This window comes from Marmota marmota, unplaced genomic scaffold (assembly GCF_001458135.2).
Source record: "Marmota marmota marmota unplaced genomic scaffold, marMar, whole genome shotgun sequence".
Taxonomy (NCBI): Eukaryota; Metazoa; Chordata; class Mammalia; order Rodentia; family Sciuridae; genus Marmota; species Marmota marmota.
In genome coordinates this window covers 253,833-261,643 of record NW_026006225.1, presented here as the reverse complement: position 1 = coordinate 261,643, position 7,811 = coordinate 253,833, and positions in this window count along the sequence as shown.

Below are 7,811 nucleotides of genomic sequence, written 5' to 3'. Positions count from 1 at the left end.
TTGGAGTTAGTTTTATGGTTAGTGTTAGGGTTTGTGTTAGGGTTAGTGTTAGGGTTATGGTTAGGAATAGGTTTAGGATTTGGGTTGGGGTTTGGATTAGTGTTAGGATTAGTTTTAATGTTAGTGTTTCTGTTATAATTGGAGTAAGGGTTAGTTTTAGGGTTAGTTTAGGGTTAATGTTAGAGTTAGGGTTAGGGTTAGGGTTAGGGTAAGTGTTAGAGTTAGGGTTAGAGTTAGGCTAAGTGTTAGGGTTAGGGTTAAATTTTCGGTTAGAGTTAGTGTAAGGGTTAAGTTTAGGTTTAGGGTCAGTGTTAGAGTTATGTTTTGTTTTAGCATTAGGATTAGGGTTATGGTTAGAATTAATGGTAGAGTTAAGGTTAGTATAAGGCATAATTGTTAGGCTTAGGTTTAGGATTAGTGTTTGGATTAGGGTTAGAGTTTGTGTCAGGGGTAGGGTTAGGGTTTGTGTTACAGTTTTGGTTAGGATTTGTATTAGGGTTATTTTTAGAGTTAGGTTAGGGTCAGGGTTGCTGTTAGTGTTTGTCTTATGGTTAGATTTACAGTTAGGGTTAGGCTGGGGGTTAGTGTTTACGGTTAGGGTTAGGGTTATTTTTAATTTCAGGGTTAGTGTAAGGGTTTGGCTAAGTGTTAGGGTTAGTGTTAGGTTTAGGGATAGTGTTAGGGTTAGGGTACGTGTTAGGATTACGTTTAGGGTTATGGTTAGAATTAGTGTTAGGTTTATGGTTAGGTTTAGTTTAAGGTTAAGGTTAGGATTAGGTTTAACGTTAGTTTTAGGCTAAGGGTTAAGGTTTGTGTTAATGTTAGGGTTAAGGTTAGGGTTACAGTTATGATTACATAGGATTTGGTTTAGGGTTAGGGATAGGGCTACTATTAGGTTAGAGATAGGATTACTGTTTGTGTTAGGGTTAGATTCTGTGTTAGGATTAGGGTTAGTGTTTCTGTTAGGGTTAGGTTTTGATTTAAGGTTAGTTTTAGCGTTAGGGTTAGGGTTAGAGTAAAGGATAGCATTAGGTTATGGTTATGTTTAGGGTTAGACTCGGGTTACTGTTACGGTTAGGGTTGGGTTTGTTTTAGGGTTAAGGTTAGTGTTAGGTTAGGGTTAGAGTTTGTGTTAGTGTTATTTTTAGGTTTAGGGTTAGTGTTAAAGTTTGTGTTAGGATTAGGACTAGCTTTAGGTTTAGGTTTCGTTCTAAGGTTAGGGTTAAGTTAGGGTTAGGTTTATAATTATGATTAGGGTTAGTGTCAGGAATAGTGTTGGGGTTTAGTTGAATGTTATGCTTAGTGTTAGTGTTAGGGTTAATGTTAGGGTTAGGGTTAACATTTGTGTAAGTGTTACGGTTAGGGTTAGGGTTAGGGTTAGGTTTAGGGTTATGGTTACTGTTTAGATTGGTTTAGGTTTAGGGTTTGGGTTAGGGATACAGTTAAGTTTAGGTTTAGCATTAGGTTTAAGGTTAGTGTTAGGTCGGGGTTAAGGGTGAGGGTTAGGGTTACTGTTAGGGTTAAGGTTAAATTTAAGATTATTGTTATGTTTAGTGTTAGGGTTCATGTTAAGATTAGGGTTAGTGTTAGTGTTAGAATTAGGTTTAGGGTAAGAATTAGGTTAGGTTTATGTTTACAGTTTGTGTTAGGGTTTGTGTTAGGTTTAGGGTTAGGGATAGGGTTAGGTTTAGGGTTAGAGTTAGGGTTAGTTTTAGGGTTATTGTTAGGGTTAGGGTTAGGTTTAGAATTAGTGTTAGGGTTAGCGTTATGGTTAGTGTTTGTGTTAGGTTTAGGGTTAGGTTAGGTTAAGGGATAGGGTTTGTGTTAGTTTTAGGTTTAGGGTATGGTCAGGGTTTGTGTTATGGTTAGGGTTAGGGTTACAGTTACTGTTACAGTTAGGATTAGGGTTAGATTTACAGTTACAGTTATGTTTAGGGTTAGTGTTAGTTTTATTGTTAGGGTTAGAGTTAGGGTTAGGTTTAGGTTGAAGGTTAGGATTAGATTCAGGTTTAGGTTTATTATTAGCTTTAGGGTTATGCTGAGGGTTAGTGTTAGGGTATGGGTTAAGGTTAGGTTTAGTGTCAGGGTTTGTGTTAGGTTTAGATTTAGGGTTATGGTAAAGGTTAGGGTTAATGTTAGGATTAGTATTAGGTTTCGTGTTTTGGTTTGGGTTAGTGTTAGAGTTAGTGTTAGGGTTAGGTTAGTGCTAGTGTTACTGATAGGGTTAGGTTTCAGTTTAGGGTTAGTGTGAGGTTTAGGGTTAGATTTAGGTTTAGGTTTAGGGTTAGTGTTATGGTTTTGGTTAGGGATGGTGTTAATGTTAGGGTTATGGTTTGGTTTAAGGTTATGGTTATGGTTAGGATTCAGGTTAGTTTTAAGGAAAGGTTAGGGTTAGCTTTGTGTTAGGGTTAGGGTTAGGGTTTGTGTTAGGGTTAGATTTTGTGTTAGGATAAGAATTAGTTTCAGTGTTAGGGTTTTGTTTTGGTTTAAGGTTAGTTTTAGAGTAAGTGTTAGGATTAGAGTAAGGGTGTGCATTAGGTTACGTTTAGGGTTAGAGGTACATTAGGATCACTCTTATGGTTAGGGTTAGGGTTTGTGTTAGGGTTAGGGTTAGGGTTAGGATTAGGGTTATTGTTAGGGTTAGCATTAGAGTTACATATTGTGTTAAGATTAGGGTTAGGTTTAGGTTGAGTTTTTGTTTTAGATTAGGTTTAGCTTTAGGGTTAGGGTTAGGGTTAAAATTAAAATTAGTCTTAGGGTTAGGGTTGGGGTTTGGATTAGTGATAGTGTTAGAATTATGGTTAGGATTGATGTTACATTTAGGTTTAAGTTTTGTGTACGGGTTAGGTTCAGGGTTAGGATAAGATTTAGGTATAGGGTTAGGTTTAGGTTTGTGTTCGGTTTAAGTTAGGGATAGGGTTACATTTTGTATTACTGTAAAGTTGAGGTTAGGCTTAGTGTTTGTTTTTAAGTTAAGGTTAGGATTAGGGTTATAGTTATGGTTAGGATTAGGATTATAATTTGGGTTAGGATTTAGTTTAGTGTAAGAGTTAGTGTTAAGGTTAGAGTTAGTGTTTGCTATATGGTTAGTGTTAGGGTTAAATTTAGTGTTAGGGTTATTATTAGGGTTAGGGTTAGGGTTAGGCATAGTTTTAGGGTTAGATTTAGGGTTAGGATTAGAATTGGTGTTAGGGTTAGGTTTAAGTTTAGGTTAAGGATAAGTTTCAGTGTTAGGGTTACGGTTATGGTTAAAGTTAGTGTTAAGGGCTGGGGATGTGGCTCAAGCGGTAGCGTGCTCGCCTGGCATGCATGCGGCCCGGGTTCGATCCTCAGCACCACATACAAATAAAAATGTTGTATCTGCCAAAAAATAAATATTAAAAATTCTCTCTCTATCGCTCTATCTCTCTCACTCTCTCTTTAAAAAAAAAGTTAGTGATAAATTTAGGGTTAGTTTTAGGGATAGTTTAAGGTTTAGGGTTAGGGCTAGCTTTAGGGTTACTGCTAGGATAAGGGTTAGGGTTTGGGTTATGGTTACTGTTAGGATTTTTTTAGGTTTAGGAATAGGTTTAGTGTTAGGTTAGGGTTTGTGTTAGGGTTAGGGTTTGAGATAGGGTTAAATTTTGTGTTAGGTTTAGGGCTAGTGTTAATGTTAGGGTTAGGTTTTGGTTTAAGGCTAGTTTTAAAGAGAGTGTTAGGGTTAGTGTTAGTTTTAGGGTGAGTGTTAGTGTACGGTTCAAGTTTATGTATATGTTTAGGGTTAGGTTTGGTTTAGGGTTAGGGTTCAACTTTCTGTAAGTGTTAGTGTTAGGGTTCGGGTTAAGGTTAGGCTTAGGGTTAGGGTTAGATTTAGGGTTAGAGTTTGTGTTAGTTTTAGGTTTAGGGTTATCCGTAGGGTTAGTGTTAGCTTTAGATTTAAGTTTTGTGTTAGGATTAGAGTTAGGTTTAGGGTTGGGCTTAGTGTTCGTTTTAGGTTTGGTGTAAGGTTTAGGGTTAAGATAGTGTTAGGGTTAGGGTTAGGTTAAGGGTAAGGGTTAGAGATAGGTTTAGTGTTTGTGTAAGTGTTAGTGATAGCGTTAAGGTTATAGTTAGTGTTAGTGTTAGTGTTAGGGTTAAGGTTAGGTTTAGTGTAAGGGTTATGTTTAGGGTTATGTTTTGGGTTAGTGCTAGGGTTAGGGTTAGTGTTAGAGTTACAATTAGTTTTAGGGTTAGTGTTATGGTTAGGGATAGGGGTTGTGTTAGGGTTAGGGTTAGGGTTACGGTTAGGATTTGGGTTAGGTTATGGTTAGCATTTGTGTTTGGGTTCGATTGAGGGTTAGGGTTAGGATTATCTTTAGGGTTAAGTTTAGATTTAGGGTTAGTGTTAGGGTGAGGGTGAGGGTTCGTCTTACGGTTACATTTAGGGTAAGTGCTAGTGTTAGGTTTAGGGTTAGGGTTAGGTTTACAATTAGGGATAGTGTTAGGGATAAAGATAGGTTTAGGGTTAGTGTGAGGGTTAGGGTTAGGGTTAGTGCTAATTTTGGGCTTAGGGTTAGGTTTAGTGCTAGTTTTGGGCTTAGGGTTAGGTTTTGGGATAGTGTTAGGCTTAAAGATAGGTTTAGTGTTAATGTTAGTGTTACAAATAGGATAAGGGTTAGATTTAGGTTTAGTCTTAGGGTTAGTGTTAGTGTTACTGTTAGGGTTAGGGTTAGGTTTATGCTTAGTGTTAGAGTTAGTGTTAGGGTTAGTGTTAGGGATAGCATTAATGTTAAGTTTATGGTTACGGTTAGGGTTAGGGTTAGGGTGGGTTTAAGGTTAGTGTTATGGTTAGGTTAGGCTTAGTGTTAGCATTAGTTCTAGTCTTAGGGTTAGAGTTAAGTTTATGGTTAGGTTTAGAGTTAGGCTTTGTGTTAGGTTTTGTGTAGTGTTAGCATTAGAGTTTTAGTTAGTATTAGTGTTTACATTTAGGTAAAGGTTAGGGTTAAGCTTAAGTTAGGTTAAGGTTAGGTTAGGGTTAAGGTTATGTTAGCGTTAAGATTTGTATTAGGGTTTCTTTTAGGTTTACATTTAGTGTTAGGTTTAAGGTACAGTTCGTATTAGTTTTAGCATTTGAGTTAAGGTTAGTGTTAGGTTTAGTGTCATGGTTTAAGTTAGATTTAGGCTTAGTGTAAGTTTTAGGGTTAGAATTAGTTTTAGTGTGAGGGTTAGGGTTAGGGTTAGATTTAGGGTTAGGGATAGGCTTAGGTTTTGGTTTCATTTTAGGATTAGAGATAGGGTTAGACTTACTTTTAGGCTTAGGCTTAGGGTTAGGGTTAGTGTTAAGGTTAGAATTAAGTTTAGGGTTCGGGTAAGTTTTAAAGTTAAGGTTAGGATTAAGGTAAGAGTTAGTGTTAGGCTAAGGGTTAGGGTTAATTTAAGGTTTAGGGTTAGGGTTAGGTTCAGTGTTAGTGTTAGTGTTAGGGTTAGGTTTAGTGTTAATGTTTGGTTAGGGTTAGGGTTAGGTTTATGGTTATGTTCATGATTCAGGTTAGGTTTAGGGATAGGGTTTGGGTTACGTTACAGTTACTGTTAAGTTTAGGATTTGTGTTTGGGTTAGATTTTGTGTAAGAATTAGGGTTAGTATTAGAGTTTTTTAGTTTAGCTTTAAAGTTAGTTATAGGTTTAGGTTTAGGATTATTGTTAGTGTGAGGTTTAGGTTTATGTTGTGGATTAGTGTTAGGGTTAGAGTTACTGTGAGGGTTAGGTTTTGAGTTATTGTTAGGGTTAGGGTAAGGGTTAAATTTAGAGTTAGGTTAAATGTAGGTTTGGAATTTGGGTTAGTGTTAGGGTTAGGGTTAGGGTTTGTGTTAGGGTTAGAGTTAAGGTTAGGGTTAATATTAATGTTAGTTTTAGGGTTAGTGTTAGGGTTAGGTTTAGGGTTAGTGTTAGTTTTAGAGTTAAGGTTATGGTTACAGTCAGTGTTAGGGTTAGGGATAGGGTTGGGGTTAGTGTAAGAGTTAGGTTAAGGGTTAGGTTTAGTGTTAGGTTTAGGGTTAGTGTTTGTTTTAGGTGTAGGGTTAGGGATAGGGTTAGAATTAGTTTTAGGTTTAGTTTTAGTGTAAGGGTTATGGTTAAGTTTAGGTTTAGGGTAGTGTTAGTGTTAGGGTTAGGGTTTGTGTTAGGGCTAGGTTTAGTGTTAAGGTTAGGATTAGGGTTCGAGTCAGTTTTAGTGTTAGGGTTAGGGTTAGGGTTAGGTTTAGGGTCAGTTTTAGTGTGAGGGTTTGTAATCATGGTACAGTTACTGTTAGGGTTTCTGTCATGTTATGTTTTGTGATAGTGTTAGGGTTAAGGTTAGGGTTTGTATTAGGTTAGGTTAGCTTTAGTTTTAGTGGTAGGGTTAGTATTAGGGTTAGGTAAATGTTAGGGTTAACGTTAGGTTAGTTTTAGGGTTAAGTTTTGGGTTATGGTTTGTGTTAGGTTTAGTTTTAGTGTTAGGTTTAGGGTTATGGTTCAGGTTAGGGTTACGGTTAGAGTTGAGGTTAGTGTTAGGTTTAGTGTTGGGTTAGTGTTAGTGTTAGGGGTAGTGATAGGTTTAGGTTTAGTGTTATGCTTAAAGTTAGGTTTAGGTTTTGCATAAGGGTTAAAAATATAATTAGGTTTAGTTTTAGCTTTAGGGTTGGGTTTAGGGTTGGTGTTAGTTTTAGGGTTAGGGTTAGGTTTAGAGTTGGTGTAGGTTTAATGTTAGGGTTAAGTTTAGGGTTCGTATTAGGGTTAGGGTAGTATTAGGGTTAAGTTTAGGGTTAGGTTTTGGATTAGTGTTAGTGTTAGTTTTAGATTTAGTTATACGATTCTTCTTAGGTTTAGGGTTAAGTTTAGGTTTAGAGTTAGTGTTTAGTGTTAGGGGTAGGGTTACAGTTAGTGTTAGTGTCAGGGTAAGGGTTAGGTTTAGTGTAAGGGTTACATTTATGGTTAGGTTTAGGTTAGTGTTAGTTTTAAGGTTAGGGTTTGTGTTAGGGTTAGGGTTCGGTTTAGGTTTAGGGTTAGGCTTAGTGTTAGGGAAAAAGTTATGGTTGTTGTTAGGGCTAGGTTTAGGGTTAGGTTTAGGGTTAGTGTTAGGTTTAGTGATAGGATTCTTGTTAGGGATAGGATTAGGCTTAGGGTTAGTGTTATTTTTAGTGTTGAAATTAGGGTTAGGGTTACGGTTAGTGTTAGGATTAGGGTTAGATTTAGGGTGAGGGATAGGCTTAAGTTTAGGTTTCATTTTAGGATTAGTGATAGTGTTAGGCTTAGTTTTATGGTTAGGGTTAAGGTTAGTGTTAGGGTTAGAGTTAAGTTGAGGTTTCAAGTAAGTTTTAAAGTTAAGATTATGGTTAAGTTTAGAGTTACTAGAAGGCTTAGGGTTAGGTTTAGGGTTAGTGTAAGGTTTAGGTTTAGGGTTAGGTTCAGCGTTAGTGTTAGTGTTAGGGTTAGGTTTAGTGTTTATTTTTGGTTAAGGTTAGTGTTAGGTCTATGGTTATGGTTATGATTCGTGTTAGGTTTAGGGATAGGGTTATGGTTAGGTTATGGTTAGTGTTAAGGTTAGGGTTTGTATTAGGGTTAGAATTTGTGTAAAGATTAGGGTTAGTGTTAGTGTTTTTTAAGGTTAGTTTTAAAGATAGTTTTAGGGTTAGGATTAGGGTCAGTGTTAGTGTGAGGTTTAGTTTTATGTTGTGGATAAGGGTTAGGGTTAGTGTTAGGGTGAGGGTTAGGGTTTTGTTGCCGCGACCCCTCGCCAGCAAGGGAAAACACGACACAGGATTCTTCTTTCAGCAGTTTATTCAGGCCTTGATTCATGTATAATCTTCTAGTGACCC